Source organism: Cynocephalus volans, chromosome 9 (genome assembly GCF_027409185.1).
Source record: "Cynocephalus volans isolate mCynVol1 chromosome 9, mCynVol1.pri, whole genome shotgun sequence".
Lineage (NCBI taxonomy): Eukaryota > Metazoa > Chordata > Mammalia > Dermoptera > Cynocephalidae > Cynocephalus > Cynocephalus volans.
This window is the reverse complement of record NC_084468.1, coordinates 77013530-77033199: the sequence shown is the minus strand read 5'-3', so window position 1 is coordinate 77033199 and position 19670 is coordinate 77013530.

The following is a 19670-nucleotide window of genomic DNA, read 5'->3' as shown; positions in this document are numbered from 1 at the left end:
TAACTTAAGTAAACTTTTATTTTGTGGTCTAACAGACATCACTTTAAAAAGCTTTTTTCAGCTGTTGACTTTGAAAAATACTTACATTGCCTAGCTTGGAGCTTGTAGATAACCAAGACGGATAAGGAAATTATGGTTTCCTTTTACTAGTTTCATGGCCAGACTCACCTCCTTGCACAGCAAAGAGCAGATGGAAAGAGTGTTGAAAGATAGACCAGCACAGATCCATGATCACTGATAGAAAAGCTACAGGATGCAGGCACGTTCACTTTTGCCTGGATGAGGAGCACCAGCTTTTGATCTTCTTAGTATGTCTGAATAGGTGACACATTCCCATAGTTTGAAATTCAAAAAGTACAAAAGCATAGAAAGTGAAGTCTTTCGCGTATCCTATCCCCAAGCATCCAGTTCCCCTGCCCTGATAGCAATTCCTTATTTATCCTTGCAGAAATATTTTATGTATATGGTAGCTTACTAAATAAACTGCTCTGTTTCTTGAGTTTTTTTCATTGTTGTTGGGTTTTTGTTTTGTTTTAGTTGTTTTTGTCATTTTACTTAAAAATGTATTTTGGAGATTGGTCCATATCAATTCATAAAGAGCGCCCTCATCATTAAATATGACTGCTTAATACTCCATTGTATGGAAGTATCATCATTTTTGTAACTAACCTCCATTAAAGGACATTTAGGTTGCTTCTAATCTTTTGTTATTTCATGCAGTGAATAACCTTGTGTGTGTATCAATTAACACATTTATTTATTTTACTCATTAAGATTAGTACCTAAAGTGGAATTGCCGAATCAAAGTGTACGTGACCTTGTATTTTTGATAAATATTGCCGAGTTGTTTTCTATAGCAGTTGCACTAATTTAAATTCTCACAGCTAGGACATGAGGAGTAGTATCTTTGAATTGAGAGTGGAAAACTGTATTATTAAGTCATACCCAGCTGGAGGAAGTTCTCTTACATCAATGCACAGATATTCATTCTAACAATGTTTCTGTCAATGGTGAATACACTCATCTCCTAGATCAGTGGTTCTCAACCCGGGACAATTTTGCCCCGTCTCACCCCCAGGAGACATTTGACATCTGAAGACATTTTGGATTGTCACAACTGGACATGGGAGAGCTACTGGTATCTAGTGAGTAAAGGCCGGGGAAGCTTCTAAACATCCTGCAACACACAGGACAATCCTTCCTCTTCCCTTCCCCACAAAGAATTACATAATGTCAGTAGTGCCAGACAAAAGTGGTGATATACCAGATAAACATCTATTTCCTCGTGATCACATTAAATACATCTTACAAAGCTTGGGACTCTTCACTGTCTCTGATCTAAGGTCTATGCTGGAAAAAAATGGTAAATCCTCTGTGCTTCTCTAAGTCCATTTCAGAGTTTGCTTTTTGTTTCTTTTACAACACTTTTATTCTGTTTAAATGAATGATTTGAAGGAACTGTGAACTCATGAAAAACATGAATGTATCTTATTTATATTTGCATCCTGAATATCTGGCACAAAGAAGCCACTCAGTTTATTAAATGAATGAATATATGTTAACAGTACTTCCTAATTGTCTCAGTGTGACTTAAGGGATTATTTTATTTTTAATAAAAGACTATCTTTTTTACCTTTACTTGCTTTACCTTCCTCTTAATTTCAAATGTCCATTTTTCTCTAGACTTGCACAGGCAATTTTTTCTAGACTACAGAATAGTTGTACCAGGAAGTGTCAGTTGAATTAGAAATATTGGCCTTTCCCCTGATTTGAACGTCTATAAAGTAGTTTACTATCACAGCATTAAGTCACTTAATTATATACCATCTTGCTCACTTAGAGCTTCTGATGGAATTTGTCTTGTCTCCTCAAATGGATTAAAATCTACTTAGGGCAAAAAGCAAAACTTTTATGTACTTATGATGCCTAACTGTGTTTTACAGACTATAAAGCAGGTGAGTGACAGATCTTTGATTCTCTCCCTCTTTTTTTAAAATCAAAACTCAGACCAAACCCAAAGATCTCGACCTCAGAAAAGAAACTTCATTGTCAAGAGCAGAGCACCCAGTTTCTCTCAGACACTCTGCTCCGCCCTACAAACAGCAAAAGGGCAGCACAGCAGTGGGTGTACTCTGCAGGTCCTTCTCCCAGGTTTCTGTTATGTTCTCTAGGAGCAGAAGGGCCCCAACGGACCAGCCCCGCACACAGCTCCCTTTTCACATCTATTTCCGTCACCGCAAATAATGCCACAGACACTTTCCCATCGTTCAGCGTGATTAAAGACCCAAGCATGGGAACCGGGGGACGCCTCGCTGGTGTCTGACCTGAGCTAAACACAGAAATCACTAAGTTTTCACCCCGGTGGGGGAAGGGGAGCAGGGATCTCCCAGCTAGGCACTCACCTCTGCACTGGGGGGATGCTTTTGCCAGAAGGAAAGCAGGTGGAGACCTGGTTGTAATGAGATCCAGAAAGGTTGGCGGTGGGGGGAGGGGGAGTGTGGCAGCCAGGGAAAAAGGCAGCAAAGATCAGCAAGGTCGGGAGGAAGGAACGAAGCAAGGACAAGAATACTTGTTTGTAAGACTTAGTGGTGAATTACTGGTGCTAAATATATCCTGCAGAAAACTGGGACGCAGGGCGGCTTTGATCATATCTAACACAGGATTTTAAAATGCAAATACAAAGAAAATGCAAATACAGAACTGCCCAGTTGACTTCTATTAGCGTGTAGTTTATCCTCCATTTAGCCCTGAGATCCTGTTGCAATCTCTTTGCAATTAAAATATGCTTACAATTGAAGTCCTTCAAGGCTGAGTTGCAGAAGAAGAGGAAAACATTCAGATTTGAGTTCAGGCAAACCAAGTAGATGAGAAAAGTGAGCTTGATTAGAGAAGGTAAAAATAACACAAACTAAGTATTTTAATCATCTCTTGTGGAGAAGAATTCAATTTTTTTAAAAGGCACTTTTAAACAGCAACTTTAATATTTAGCCATGAATTATCTCCTGAGGTAAAAATTTAAAAAATAAATAAATAAATAAAATTTGAGCTATCTAGGGGTTAATTTCTCAAGGTTACTAATATCTGAGTATTTGATTCTGCTGAAAAAACAACCCAGACGTCTACATCTCCCACGTGATCTAAAAAGAATACAGCTCTTTGTGTTAATTTTCAAGTTAGCTAAATGTTACTTCTTCAAATGATCGTTTTTTAGGCTGGGGTTTGAAGGAATACATGGTAAACTTATTTAAGTGTTGGATTATTTAAGATGGACTCTATGAAATGTATTGCATAGTTCCTGCCTTCATAGGTAAATTACGCCAAAATAATAATTACAAAAAATAATGATAACTCATGATTGCTTATCTGTTATATTCTAGGCACCATGCTGTTTAACTTATATTATTTCATTTAAGTTCTATAACAGCTCTTTGAGGCAGATAAATTCCATTTTATGACATTTTTCCAATGCCTTAGAGAAAAGGATATTAATGTGAAGTCTTTGAGAAGTTTCCAGTGACGGGTTTCAGAACACACTAACCTAATATAAGGTGCCATGGCATATTAACTGTAAGCTGAAGGAATTTGAGAAATGGAAGGTGCAGGAATAACTCTCTCACCTTCCCCTCCCCCGCTTTTTCCTTGAAGCAGGTCATAAGACCCTCACCTCACCTGACAGGTGTCTTCCCTGTACCCAGGGAAAGGACCACCCTGATCTCCAGAAAGAGAGGGACTCCGAGTGGAACCTGAAGGAACAGGCCGTGCTAAGTTTCCACCCAGTTTACTATCCTGAACTGGTACCCTGGTGTCCTACCACATTTTCCTGTGACTTTCCACACTTCATTAAGCCCAGTATAAAAATGCTGAAGCTTAACCGTTTCTTCAGGTCTTCATTTCCTTATAAAGGCTCTTGTGTTACATAAAACTTATATTAAATAAATTTGTATGCTTTTCTCTTGATATCTGTCTTTTGTCAGTACAATTCACAGGGCCCCAGCTAGAGAATCTAGGAATGTTTAGAAAAAAGTTTTTTTCCTCCCCTGCACGAGGCATGAACCCCCCCAAATTACCTGCAAACACCTGTGTGCATGTTTGCTCCTGCATGTGTATTTCCAGAGAGAGGGTCGTAGTTTGCATCAGCTTCTCAGAAGTCTGCGGCCCTAAATGTCCAAATTGGATTAATTATTATGAAGAACAGGAATTTCTGTATTGCTAAATTTACCTTTATTATCTTGAATTAGTAATATAGTTTAAAGGCTACATGTTTCTATACCACTGCCTTAGTTGGTTTTGTGTTGCTATAATACCACAGACAAGGTAATTTATAAAGCAAAGAAATTTATTTCTCACCGTTTTGGAATCTGAGAAGTTGTAGAGGCCAAGGGAAGACATCCCCTTCAACCCCCTGAAGGTTCTCTGAAAAATTACCTGATAAACACAGATTAATATGAAGAGAAGGCATAACACATTTTGTAGGATCATAGTTTTACATGACACAAGAGTCTTCAGAATGAAGACCCAAAGATATATGGGGAAATTGTCCATATTTATGCTTATGTTCTATAATGGAGGCACAGCCATGTAGAAATGTGATTGGAAAAGAAAATGATCTAATGCTAATAGACTCACAGGGAAACCCAATAAGGCCTGTCTGTTTAGCTTCTTCTTGGCTTCCCTGTGCAGCATTTATTCCTCCAGAATATGGGTAGGTCATAAAAGGTAAGTCAGAGAATTTCTTTATGGCCAGCTCCAAGGCAGAGAGGCAGTGGGGAAGAGTAAATTATATTCACGGCTTGCCTTAGGGAAGAGGGATTCTAGTTTCTATGGCTTGCCTCAGGGGACAATGAGGCTGAGAGACAGGAGGGCAGGAGAAAGTCAGAAGAAAACATTGCTTTTGAGGCTGCTTCTGAGGCCTTCACTTTAGGGCATCACTTCTAGGCCTCAACATTCCCTTCTCTGAAACTTCTCCAAAAAGTTTCACAATCCAGAAATTGGGGTGGTAAATTGTTTCATAAATCATTCAATCAGTCTCTCAGTTCCAGGAAAATCCAGTCCAGTCAAGCAGTTAGGAGTTCTGTCTCATTTTAGATGGTGGTTTTGCAGATGGGCTTCCATCAAAGTCAGGCCTCTATATAGTGTGAGCAATCATGTATTTAGTAAGAGGTGTTTCTATGGAAACAAAAGGAAACAAATGTTAATGGTTAGAATAAGCTATAAACTCAGTTTCTGAGTGCAGAGGGCAGCCAGTCAAGAAGATTTTAGATGATAGATTTGAAGTATCTTCAGTTGAAGCAAGAGCAGACAGTGGCAATCTGCCAGATTTTTCTGTTTTGTAGTTTTTATTACGTGTTCCAGTGAACTTTCTGAATAGTCCATAAAGTAACCGGCACAAAGGTTGTTTATATGCAAGTTGAAACGTTAGTCTGGAAAGTGACAGCCAAATATTGGAGGAATTAAAAAAAAAATTCAGGATTCAATTCACAAAATAAAACCTCCAAAACGATGGACAGGGCTAGAATCTTATAACAAGTTACCATAGTTTTCTTCTGAAACATACCTTTCTGTCTCCAAGTTTCCCATTTTTACCAAAGATATTTATGACGAGACTAATTTATTTGCAAAATAAGTTTAGTTTCTGGCCAGGTTATTTGCGTAAAGTTCAGTAAGAATAATGATTTATCATACAGGCTCTTTTTAAATTGGCTTTGCTGGGGCTTTTATAAGGAATCTCAGTAAAAGCCTTTCAAGGCTCAGGAGGCCAAGCCAAGGATTTGATTCACTCTCAGACTCTTACCTATACAAATTATGTGAATTCCTCTTTCTGAGAGGTTTCCGAAATATCTTGGTTCTTGCTCCTGTCAGTAAGGGACATTCTTTACTGCTGCAAGGCCCGGAACCCTGTACTCATGTAGGCAAGTTATAAGGTCAGTCTTTTCAAGGGGCTTCTATTGGCTCCATAAAAAGTCAACCAGTTCCTTAAAGCAGTCAGATCATATCTGAAAATATGACATTTCAATCAAAACCTAGGTAAAATAACCAGTGTTTCCAATTGTGCCCTGTTACAAGAAGAACAGATTGTTATTGAACTCATGCAAATAACTGTATTGCCAGAAAATAAGAATATTCAAGAATATTTTCAAAATCCTGGAGGGATCAAGTAAAAAAGCAAATGTTTCAGTTTTTGCTCACGAAACTATACTTTACCAAGTTGTTGTAAAGCTATGAATAGCCCAAAAAGGAAAAAAAAAAAATGCTTAACTCTGGAAAACAAAATGAAACAAAAAGAATCTGCAATTTTCAAACAAAGTAAAAAAAAAAAAAAAAACATTTTAGTCCTTCTTTAGTTCAGTCCCATGTAATTAATTCTTGTTCTTTTTGATGTTAGTTTAGCAATTTTATAAATCCAATTTTTCATTAGAGTTGTGGAGGTTTTGTTATTGTTGTTGTTTTCCAGTTCAATTGAATGATCTCAAAGTGGTCAGTAGAGGCCTATGTTTCAGAATATCTGTTAGAGTCTTTCATCCTTTCCGTGAACCTCCTTAAAGACAAAACATTTTAGGATTTGGAAAGAGCTTTTAGAAAGAAAAGCATCAAAATAAAGCAGTTTACTGTGGACAATCAAGATGGAATTGGCAAAGAAATTAGGTTATTTCTATGGCCTACGATTTTACATAATAGCCATAATTGTGACTGATAACATATACCAAGACATATCTGAATTTTAGGAATTTCGTACAATTTTAGAACATATGTTAATAACACATTTATCTAAATGTAAAATTGCATATTTTTGAAAGAAACCTTAAATCTTTAACTGAGTTTTTAAAAAATAAATTAAAAGACCTAGTGAAGACAGAATCTTTTTCTTGCTCTTTTTTTCCTGCAGTTTACTGAAAAGGTGAACACAAATCTTTTCCTATCTTTTATTAATACTACATGAAAATCTTGTTTAAAAGAGAAAAGCAAATTTTACTTTTGTACCAGTATATTATTAATACTGAAGCCAATTTTAATAAAACCTTAAACTATATTTATTTAATTTTGTCTATAACTTTTTAACTTGAAACAACCTTTAAATACTCTTAAGCCAGACAAAAAAATTTTTTAAATAAAAGCTACATTACATCTTTATGTTCCTTTTATAACCTTTTTTAACCAAAACGGTTTTACATTTTTTTTACATTCTATTTCCCTTAGACACTGTATATATAGAGTTGTTTTTCTTATATCTAGCAATTTTAATTATATATATTAACTATAACTTTAACTTTTCATAATCCTAACCTCCAGTGGAAAACCTAGGAGCCAAGCAATTTTGAACTGTTTTATATTATTTCCTAATTTTTGAAGACATTTTTTAATTTTTTAACAGACCCAAATATATTAATTTTTTTATTATATCACATAAAAATAGAACATTATAATATATAATCTTAACCTTATGTATAACTAATGTTTCTGTACTGAAATAAATGACTCAGACATTTATGGTTACCTATTACTTAATTTAATATAACATGACTTTAATATTTCAAACTACTGAAAAGAATTTTTGAAACAATTACAATTTCATTTGTGATCATTTAACCCATTCATATTTGTCTAATTTACTTATACCAAGCTAACCCTTTATCAACCAGTATTAACCAAGGCTTTTGAGATATTGGACAAAGCTACCCTGTCTTTAGCTGTCCTGGGTCCCAAGTACCCACGTGGCATCCAGGACAGCCATGCAGACCCCAAGACAGAACAGAGGCTATAAAGATAATGTCTAAAGAATTTTGTCCCTACCAACATGGCCAGGAGGCAGAGCTGAGACAAGGAGACTATATCAGGTTTAGCTTTGTATTGCAGCTGATGGCCCATGTCCCATGGACATATATGTCCCTGGGCCTCACCATAACTACCTGTCTATATCCCAGAATTTAGAAGCTTAAAACCAAGGACAAGCTAACAATGGGACATGTGCACGGTTTTGGGGAAAGCCCAGCAGCCAATTCTCTCACAGCTTTTAGTTTATAAACAAATAAGTATCAAAAAATCACAGAAGAATTTTATAATCTTAAAATATCTCTCAGAGGCAGTATAGATCTGTTTGACCAGTAGACCTAGGCAAAAATGTCTAAATTAAATTCTGAAAACATATCTATTTTACTAATAATCTTAAAGATTAGCTTTATTTGCCAAAACTTAAAGTCATGTGAACTTGAAAAGCATTTAGGCTTATTTATGAGTATGCGTTATTTATAAGACAATTTGGTACCATAAAGACAATATACAAACACACATATAGACATAAACATGTAGAGACAACATACAGCTTACACATGTGTACATGTACACATTTTTTAAAAAACATAGGATCAGGGCCGAGCCCGTGGCGCACTCGGGAGAGTGCAGCGCTGGGAGTGCAGCGACGCTCCCGCCGCGGGTTCGGATCCTATCTAGGACTGGCCGGTGCACTCACTGGCTGAGTGCCGGTCACGAAAAAGACAAAAAAAAAAAAACATAGGATCAAAGATACAATGTAAAACTCACTAAAAAGGCAGTTGGATTCAAAGTTTGTCTTTGTAAATGAAATCAGTTAAAGCTTATCTGCCCTGTATTAGTCCATTTCTGTTGCTTATAGCAAAATACCTGGAACTGGGTAATTTATAAGAACATGAAATTTATTGCTTACAGTTTCCAAGGCTGGGAAGTTTAAAGTCCAAGGAACACGTCCGATGAGGGCTTTCTTTGGCAGGAAAGCAGGGGTCTCACATGACAGAATGGCAGAACAGAGAGACTCTCACATGCTCTCCTTTTAAAGCTCTCAGAACCATACCCATGACCACCATTAAACCATCAACTCAATCGCCTCTTCAAGGCTCCACCTTCCAATCACAACAATAGGGTTTCCCACCCTCTTAACAATGTCATGGTGGGGACCAAGCCTCCAACACATCAAACTTTGGGGGCCACAATTCAATCCACTGCGTGCCCCACAAGGCCAAGCCCTCACCACATTTTAGAGAAAGTAAGGTAGCAAATTTATGTTACAAAGCACAGAGAAAGAATGTAAACTTTTTAAAGAAGGAGTTTGGGTGTGTCAGAGGAGACACAAAGGAAGATTTTTTTCAAATGGATGCCAAAACAAAATAATAGAATTTCACTATAGAATTTTATGAGGAGATACATAGATGAGCCTAGAAGAAAATTCAGAAGTCTTTTACACCTCTGTTCCCTGTGTACTGTATACAAAGAAAAGAATTACCTGAATACTCAAGCACTCTGTATGCACTGAGGCCCGGATAGACTGCACTTCAGTAATTTCCTCATTATGAGGGGCAAAATGGAATGTGCCAGCCCCCTCTAAAGTTAGCCACTCCCTTTTATTGTAAAGACAAGGAAGTTTTACAAGAAAATTCAGTTGATTTAACCATTACAAAAACACAAAGATATTGGCAGAATTATGGCTAACATGGAAAACTAGTAACATCATTGAAATAAGCAAAGTGACATTCCATAATGCAATTTGCAAAAGGTTAAGTCGATCCACCAACAAAATCTTGTTCTTAGCAAATACTGTGTTTTCTTACAGCAGTGCCCTCAGTATTTTTACATAAAAATAAGGCAACTTTCTTAACATATCGATTAGTAGGTTAACCTGCTCTCAAGGGCATCTGTCCTTGAGAGACAGCAATATTGCTGTGTTACAATTTTATTTCCACAGCAGAGACTTTAGCCTGGGGAAAGTTTCCTGTCTTTTGCAAGGTTAACATTTCTCTATGTACTTTTAACAAGTTAGGCTAAACCTGAAACTGCAGGGCTTTGGAAACTAGGCCCTGTGAAATACATTTGCTCTATAAATGTTAGTGTACTCCACAGAAGTCTGTTTAAAATAACAAGCTGAATGCCAGGAAGTCATATTTTGGAGACAATCTAGTTAGACAGGTTGTTTTTAATCAAGTTTTTGTCCCTTAACTGTGTTGTCGAGCTAAAGGCTGAGCCAATTAACAAATAGGGCCAAAACCATTTGACTCTTGGGGCTCCAGGAGGAAGGCAAGAGACCCAAAAATAGGTCATTGGTGCACCGTGGCTGCATTTCTCATGAGGAGAAATGTTTGGCAAAATGCCAACAAGAGAATAGAGGTTCAAGAAAAAGAGTTTCAGTTGACTAAATTGTTTCTTTGAGGACAAGCAAAAATCCACAGAGAGAAATAGAGGCCTCTATTAATAGAAAATATAAGAGAAAATATACTCAAACAAAACCAAAGAGGTATAAAGAAACCATTTCAGTATATAGAGCCAGTCAGCACAATAGCCTCAAATGGGTCCATTCATTGAGCTGGGAGAGAAGTTAAACCAAAGATCGTAACACATTATAAACCAAAATTTCAAATTAAAAACAAATCTGACAAACAATTTAAACTAATTTTTATCAGTGTTTTTCTTTTGAGTTAAAGGAATTTTGTGGTGGATCAAAAGAACTTTGACTCTGTTTTAAATCCAATTTTTTTTTCTTAATCTTATCAAGGGAGTTTTTAAGACTAATTGTTATTTTAATATTTTGATTAGTACCTATAAGACAGCTGTTCAAGACAAAAGATCTCTAAAAAAAAATTTGACATAGTCAATCCAAAGGCCATTGACAATTTAGGATCCCCAACGATGTACCAATTTCCAATAGCAACTCAATCCAATAAGCCCCTTGATGAAAAGAATCATTCCTGGAAAGGGCACAAAAGAGGCAGCCCCCATGATTCCCAAAAATTCACTTCCAGAGATAGGCAAAGATAACAAAAAGAGTCTTATTGCCATAGGTGGTTAAGCACACAATGTCTTTAGTCCCCCACAGAAAGTAAGGTGCCTCTAGTCACAGACCCACTAATATGTGACCCTGGAGAGGCGATACTAGGAAGGGAATTTCTCAGCACAAACAAGGCAACAAGGTTGAGACTACAAAAGCCCTTATATATTGGACCTCTTATAACAAACTCCCTGTGAGTTTGGTACATTTGGAACAAAGAGTATGCTTGCGTTTCCCAGTTAAATTAAACTGGCCACCAGGCATGAGCCAATACCCATATCCTCCTCATGGTGCTCATGGTGGAGGCCAAGAAAGAATGCTCTCATCTGGTCACAAACCAAGCTCCAGAATATAATAATAAGATGAGAGAGGAACCTTATCATTTTTTTCCCCAACTCAAACAACAGGCTCATACAGGTTCTATGCCTATGTTCAACCCTATGGTACCCTTCATTATGACAAAACAACACAGAAAGACAAAGACAAAGGAAAAATAAAAGATTTTCTAGGAGGAAGAGCATCAGGTATGTGAATATTCATACCAAATGTACATCAGAGTTGCTACACTGCAGACTAGTCATACAAATCCTTTTCATTCCATTAATCAAATTTTTGGAAAAAGAGACAAACAATGAATAATTTTTACCATCTGCTCAACCAGATTCCATAGAGAGATAGACTAGGAGTCTGACAGGTAAGAAAGGCTTACCATTTTGCCAGCTTTCAAGCTCTGGTCTCCCTCAGCTACAGCTTCCAGAACAGCAAGGCAGATTTGGTATCCTGCTCACGGTGCCATTAACTGTAGGGGCCCAGGGACAGCATCCCTTCAACCCCCTGAAGGTTCTCTGAAAAATCACCTGATGAACACAGATTAATATGAAGAAAAGGCATAACACGTTTTATTTGATCATAGTTTCATGTGACATGGGAGCCTTCAGAATGAAGACCCAAAGATATACGGAAAATTGTCCATATTTATGTTTAGGTTCTATGAAGCAGGCACAGCTATTTGACTGGACAAGAAAAGTATGCTCTGATGCTAATAGACTGAGTGGGGAAACCCAGCAAAGCCCATCTGTTCAGATTCTTCTTGGCTTCTCTCTGTAGGATTTATTCCTCCAGAGTATGAGGCAGGACCTTTTCCAAAATGGGAGTCCTATGATCTACAATCAGACAAGGTAGGTCAGAGAATTTCTTCATGGCCAGTTCCAAGACAGAGAGGCAAGGGGAAGATTAGAGTAGATCTATGACCTGCCTTGGAGAAGAGGGATTCTAGTTTTTATGGCTTGCCTTGGGGAAGAATGAAGCTGAGACAGGAGGATGGGAGAAGGTCAGAGGAAAACTTTGCTTTTGAGGCTGCTTCTGAGGCCTTCACTTTAGGATATTACTTTCTAGGACCCAACAAAGTCCAATATCAAGGTGCTGGCATCTGGCACGTGATTTCTTGCTGAATCATCACATGGCAGAAAGTGGAATGACCAGAGAGTGCAAGAGAACAAGAGGTCAAACTTGTATCTTCAAGCCCTTTTATAGTTGGCATTAATCCATTCATGAGGGTGGAGCCTTTATGACCTAAACACCGTAGGGACCAAGGGAAAACTTCCCCTTTCACCCCTGAAGGTTTGCTGAAGATCAACTGATGAAAGATAGATTAATAGGAGAAAAGGCATAACCAATTTTTATTGTACCATGCATAGCAAGGGGGACTAGGCATGGGTGAATCACAGGAGTGATTGCCCAGTAACTCAATGGGGTACAGAAGCTTATATACTCTTCTTTATAGGACAGAGAGAAGATTGGGAAGGGAGGCAGTGATAAGTGATTTTCAGGACAAATGAATGAACCCAAAGAACAATGGCCTGGAACCAAGTTTCTCTGAGCTCTGTGGGAAGTGGCATCACAGGTGAAAGGAGGAAAGCAGTTAAGCAGAGATCTTCTTGATGTGCAGATGACAATGTCTCAGGTGATCTCGAGCTGCCCTCAGAAAGAACAGATGGTAGACAAGGGTGGGAGGGAGGCTCAGAGGAAGGCTGGCTGTTTATTTCACCAATACAGACTTTTCTCTACAGGTGCAAATCTTGTCCACAGAAGGCAGCTTTTTAGCTGTTCTTGTTTTTCCAGCCCCTCTAAATAGCCATCTTGAAATATGTCAAAAAAATATTTGGGCCTGAAATTTTATTTTTTTCAGCACTTCCCAGTAGGCCCCATCTCCCAACACTGTTACATTGGGGATTAAGTTTCCCACACATGCTTCTTGGTGGGAACATTCTGCTATGCTTTTTGAGTATTCTGTTGCTTTTCTTGTTGTCTGATGATGTGTTTTGCCCAAGTCATTGAGCTTGCTGCTACAAAAAAAGTCCCTATCTCTCCCCTGTGTAAAATTGGTTAGCAATGTGGACTCAGGAGCTGAATTGTTATCAAATTAGGCTCTTGGATCTAAATTTCATGGAAATGAACAAAGTACCCAGCAGAATTTAAGGCAAGCAATGCTTTATTAAAAGGAGTAGACATGTATAAGGGAACCAGGCATAAAGGAACTGTCTCCCCCAGGGAAGTTGGAGAAGGGTTTTTATTTCTATTTTTTTTTAATTTTATTATTTTTTTTAACTTCTCAATATACATTGTAGTTTATTTTCTTGTCCCTTTATCCGCTCCTCTTTCCCCTCTTCCTCTCTCCCCTCCCCCCACACCTCTCCCCCTCCCCCCAACTACATCATATCTGTTCACTTGTCTTAACAAGTTCAAGGAATTGTTGTGATTGTTGTGAAGGGTTTTTAAAGGCAAGCAGTTCTTCAATTGATGCTGGCATCTTGCTTTAATGATTTCTGGGATTTTTACAGTGCTCGGTTCCAGGAACATCGTAAAACTCCTAAGGGGGTCTTAAGGTTAATCTGTAACTTAATTTTTACAATTATGAGAAAAGAAAGAATGGGTAGATAATGATAAGTTTTAAACAGAGCTAACAGTTATATTTTTAACCCCTTGGGGAAGGGGTTTTGTAGCTCAGTAAATATCTGTTCCCCTTTTATCTCAGTTTAGTTTGTCAGGGCGGTTACACTCAACCAGTCTCTTTCAGTCACTTTTATCAGGAGCATGGGGTAATCTTGTGTCAGGGGCCTCACCACTGAGAAGCAGAAAAGTAACAAAATGTCCTCAGCAGGGAAAATGGAGTTGGTTTAATTCACAGGCCTAGTCTACCCTGTCTCAGAATGGTCTGGTTGAATCTGGTCTATACCACCTACTGGTTGTGGGACCTGGCCTCAGATTCCAGAATCTGCAAAGTAGAGCTCATGGTAGGACCAGCCTCACAGAGTTGCCCTGGGGTTTCAAGGAGTTCACATACAGAACAGTGTCTGGAAATAGAAAGCAATAAATAAGTGCTGGCTGTATCATATGATTCTAATCTGTTGTGATTTAGAAGCTGTCTGTTCAAACTGTATTTGACAAAAGAGGAAGAATATTTGGGGTCTTCATGCTTCTTAAAGCCCTTTTTTTTTTTTAATCTTGGTTTTTGTCCAGTCCTGATTACAATGGAATTCAACGAGATAATGGGCCATGCATTTGTTTGTCCAGTATGGTGCTGAACAAAAGAAGAGCCGGAGAGGGAGAAGGGATGCAGCTCATTCCTCATGAGCCTTTTATTAAAGTAACTGTTATCATCGAAAGACCACATGACACTGTTAGTGGCACTAAACAAGGCAGTTTTCTTTTCTATTCAGCCATTCCAATTTTCTTTAGCTGCAGTTTAAAGCAAAGAACCAATTTTTCAGCTAGTATCTTTGAAAAGTATATTTCAGGAAGCTATTAGTGCCAGAGTATGATTTTTTTAAAGAAAGAAGGAACTGCTCTTTCTAGCCTGTGTGTGTTTCCTGAGACTGGAATCACCTCTCCTTAAAACCATGCACTGGCAGAATCTGCTGGGTTCAGAATGCAAATGATCTGGGCAAAGGTTCTGATTAAAGGTTGCAGATAAGATCAGATTGAATAAGATACCAAATGACTTTTCTTTCTTTACCCTTTCTTGAGGATTAGTAGTCTCTTCACTCTTGCCTTGCTGTTCTCCAAGGGTCTTTGCATCAGCTATCTGAAGACTAAACACTGCTGTCAGATGGCTGGAGAAAGAGGTGCTCACTACAGTCACAGTAACCTTCATAATAACACTAAGGGGACATAATAGCATCCGGGGAGCCCTTGTTCTAGCAGCAGCAGTAGTTCTGAAGCACGCAAAGGTAATTGCTGCCCAAAAGATTATTGCCATGACCTTCAATACACCAGCATCCCGCTGGTCTTGGGCTGCCACGCTGCTCTCCATTCTTTCTACTAAATGCTCTTCCCAGTAGCACAGCTTTGGGGAAGTCACGGGGCTGAGAGTCCCTGCTGCCTGTCTTATTAAGTGTGGGTGTCTGTTATGAAAATAGGCAGCATGGCATAGTAGTGGAACCCACTATTTTCAGAGCAAGCAGTGGTGGTGTCAGCTTTCAACAAGATGTTTTCTGTAAAGTGAACAGTTAGGAATGTCCTTGTAGTCAGTGATAACACCATCTAGGCTACCCCTGGGTTTCAAACCACTCGCAAAAGTAAGGTTCTCTCTCCTATCAAGATTTACATATTTTTTAAAAATTTTTCCTTTCCATTTTTTTTTTCCAGAGTTACAGTTAATAAGGAAGCAGCATAGAAAGAGCCCAGTCATTAGCCTCTGCTAGAATTCAGTTCAACAGGAATTACAGGTATTCAGCCTTGAGCAGATTACTTAACCTCTGGGACTCAGTTTCCTCCCCTATAAAAGGTAGATAATGATTTTTAGCCTGCAATCTTACTGCATTGCCAGAACAAGGCTTTAAATCTTCACTCACAATTTTAAGGATAGAAGTGCCAAAGGAAACTGCTATCAAGGATATATATTGATACTATATCAATATAGTTCCCATTAAACTTAACAACAAACTCACACAGAGATACATTAGCTTCTGTGTAATTTATGCCCAATTCAGAAAGAATTTATAATGCTACAGAGAGTCTTATAAGAAAATCATTAACTGCTGGTGCAGGTGACAAAGACTCTCTCCTTGACCAAACTTTAGTCAGGCTCCTCTGAGCCCTCTTCTCAACTAGGCTTTGACCTTGGGCTTCCAAGTCCAACCTTTGCAGAGTCCAGTTTAGCAAAAATCCTACTAAGCCAGTTTAGGGAGAATTTCCCATCCTTGATATCTGATGATCCAGGCCTGCCTTCAGCAAGAATCTTAAGTAGCTTAGCAAGAATCCCCCCACCCTTGATGTCTCCTCTTAGTAATTATCCATCCACCCACTCCTTGGCTACAAATCCCTACTTATACTTCTTGTGTTTGGATTTGAGCTTGATCTCTCTTCCCTATTGCAATAGTCTTGACACCTATCACAGTAGTCCCGAATAAAGTCTTCTTTACCATTTAAATCAGTGTTGGAATAATTTTTTCTTTAGCTCAGATCAAAGCTTAAATATGGAGGTTTTTAAAAGAAGCTAACATTTACATGCTGTTTAATATGTGTTCATTGTTCTAATGCTAAATCTATTCCTTCCAACAACTCAATAAACAGATACTATTAGTATTATTATCCTCAATTTATAGACTAAACTGGAGCCCTAAGAGATTAAGTTACCTGCCCAAGCTCACAGAGCTAGAGCCAGATAGTGGGATTGATGGTCTAATCCAGGGAGTCTGTCCCAGAGTCTGTCCCAGAGTCTGTGTTCTTAAACACAATGCCAAACTGCCTTCAGAGGACTAAAAATTAGGTGTGGGGAGTCTACTCTGTCAGCACTCTTACAGCATGGTCCTCAAACTCAGTCGCATGCAGGACCCAAGGTCAGTAACGTTAAGGAGTGAAGCAGGCACACGGGAATGGGCCACTTGGAGAGGCCATGCCTGTCCAGGGGGACAGCCCTTCTCAACACCACCTAGTGCTTGCCATCTGGAAATGTGAAACTTCTGATTTTTAAATAGAAGCAATAAAGTAGAAATCTGGATTTTTTTATGAAATATCTCTTCCATTAAAAAGAGAAAGAAGGGAACAAAAGGGAAGGGAAAGGGAAAGTAGAGGGAAAGAGGAGGGGAGGGAAAGGGATGGGACGAGGGAAAGAGAGGAGAGGGGCAGGGGAGGGAAGGGAAGAGGAAGGGAAAACCATGCAGAACACACACACACACACAACACACAACACACACCACACACACCCTCTGCAGAGGGGATTCATTCAGTCTGGGGCCACCTGTATGCAACCTTGTTTTTGGAAGTTATTAAATCTCATCATAACAGACACTGGCTGATGATGAAGACATCCACTCCTCACTGTAAACCCCCAAGTACTTACACTTCCAGAAGGTCCTAGTTGCCTGACCTATTGGAAACTACAGATTTCTGCCATGGGGCAGGGGAGGGAAGAATGGGGGAGCTGTTTCAGAGCTTGGGCTCATGGAGATGCTGTGACAATTCCATCAGCAGATATGTTTGAGAGTAGTGTGGATTTGTTATCTACTAATAGATCAAGAGATTTCAAGTTACAGGAGTTAGCCACATGATCTGGGCTTTTCTTCTTAATTCTTGAATTCATGGATAATTTAAACTTTATTAACAAGGGGAATGAAATAAAAACACTCTTTCGAAGTTAAACTAGCACAATTGTCTGGGTGTGAGAAATGGAAGTAAACACAACAACTTCTGAGAGTTACAAAGTCACCTTCATCTAAGTCTCTTAACTTTCAGTTGCTGAACTTTGAGCTGTTCATATTTTACTGTCCTCATTGACAAACCGGCTTTCTTGGCTCCAGCCTTAAATCACAGGAGATATTCTATACTCGTGGTTTTATGAGACCTTCCAGCTTTTCATAGCAGGTGTCCAGTGTTCTTGGTTTTAATTGTCTAAACCTGGATTACAGACCCATGAAATTTAATAAATAAGATACCACCATTTTCTTACTTCCATAGAAACACTCTTTGTGGGTTAAAATTTTCTATTAGTTTGAAGTTTGGCAAGGTTTTAACAATGGCCATTTTGGAGGGAAACAGAATCAATTAACAACTTTTTATGCACAAGCCCCTGCACTGTGTCCTGTGGAGTGAACAGAAAAGAATCAGTAAGCTTCTCCCCTTTTTTCCTGGGGCTTGAAGTATTTTTGAAGAAGTGAGGCATTTATACAAGTAACAATGGTACAAAACAACATATGAAAGGCACAGTACAAAAGACACAGACGACCAACCTGTAGGAGTTTTTACAAAGAGACTTTATGACTTGAAGGCTTTAGAGGCCCTCAGAAAGGAAATGGGGTTTAAGTGGGGCCTGGATGAATGGGGTAGGCTTTTTGAGGATGAGGGGGGTGGACAGTGGGAGGAGAGGTATGATGAATACAGATGCAACAGAAAGAGAGAGAAAAAGACTGGCTTGGGCAGAGCAAGTTATTGCTGCGGAAAAGTCAAGTAAGGAAGAAATGGAATATAAACCTGGAGAATCAGTTCAAATGAGCAGAAAGCAGTCAAGGCCAGGAATGGGAAAATATTCACCCCCATTAATATGAATAATGAAGTTTGAAGGAAGAGCTGGTTTGGGGGAGAAAATAAGTTTAATTTATTGTTAGATTTCATGTAATATTAGGCCAGACAAATTATATTAAACCAAAAAATAAAATTATGTTTTTTAAAAATCTGGGTCCAACCAGGTTTTATTTTGCCTTATTTTGACACTTTGTAGCCTGAGTTAATGTTGTGCTATTTGATGTTTTACACATCACATGCAAAAGTAGGATCCTTGGATTTGGGAGCTGGAACAGTCCTTAGAAATCACATAATTCTGGGCTGGCTGGTTAGTTTGCTTTGGGAGAGCCTGGTGATGGTAACACCAAGGTTAAGGGTTCAGATCCCCTTACCAGCCATCTGCCAAGAAAGGAAGGAAAGAAGGAGGGAGGGAGGAAAAAAGGAAGGAAAGAAGGAAGGAAGGAATACAATTCATTTTGCCAATGAGTTAATTTGGAGTCAGGAAAGATTAAGTGATCAGCCCGAGATACCATATTTAGTGATAAATATTAAAACATTGTCATCCACTAATTTCTGATCCTTTGCTCTATTCATATGCCCTAATGTCTAGTTATTCTTTCTTTAAAATGTTTATACATAATCACGCAAATATGATTTTACGTAAGTGTATACCCTAGATCCTATTAGATATATACTTTAAAGTTCAGCATTTCCCCCCTTTGGGTACTTCCATCTTCCCTCCCTCTCTCCAGCTCCTCACTCTTCCTCCATTTAACACCTAATGTGTCTCATCTAAATATTTTTAGAATTTATATAATCATATACAAACATATCTGTGTGTGTGTGTTTGTGTGTATGTGTGCAGTGTTTTAGGTCATTGTTTTACAAAAGTGAAAATACAAATGCTCTTCTGTACCTTGCTTTTCTCATTTAGCCACACCTTGGGGAAAGCCCTCTCAAGTGAAAAGTTGTGGCCTAATTAGTTATTTACTAGAGTGGGTGCACAATACTCTGCAGTGAGACATGTCTTGATTTATCCCATCATTCCCCCTATTCATGGGGATCAGTTTGTTTCCAGTTTTTGCCTTTACAAATAGTACTTCAATAAACATATTTATATCTATATCCATGTATGCTCATGTTTTTACTTCTGTTGATACTTGGTATCACTGGGTAAAGGACATGTGTATTTTTAGTTCTAAAAACTAAAGTGTTTCCCTATGAAAGCTGTAATAATATACATTCGCACCCACAATTAATAAAATACTTCCACTTGCTAGGTCTCCCCAGACTGTAGTGTTACAAGTTCTCTCTTTTTTTTTTTTTTTAAGTTTTTGCAAGTGCAATTATTATAAAATAAAATCTCTTTGTTACTTTACTGGCA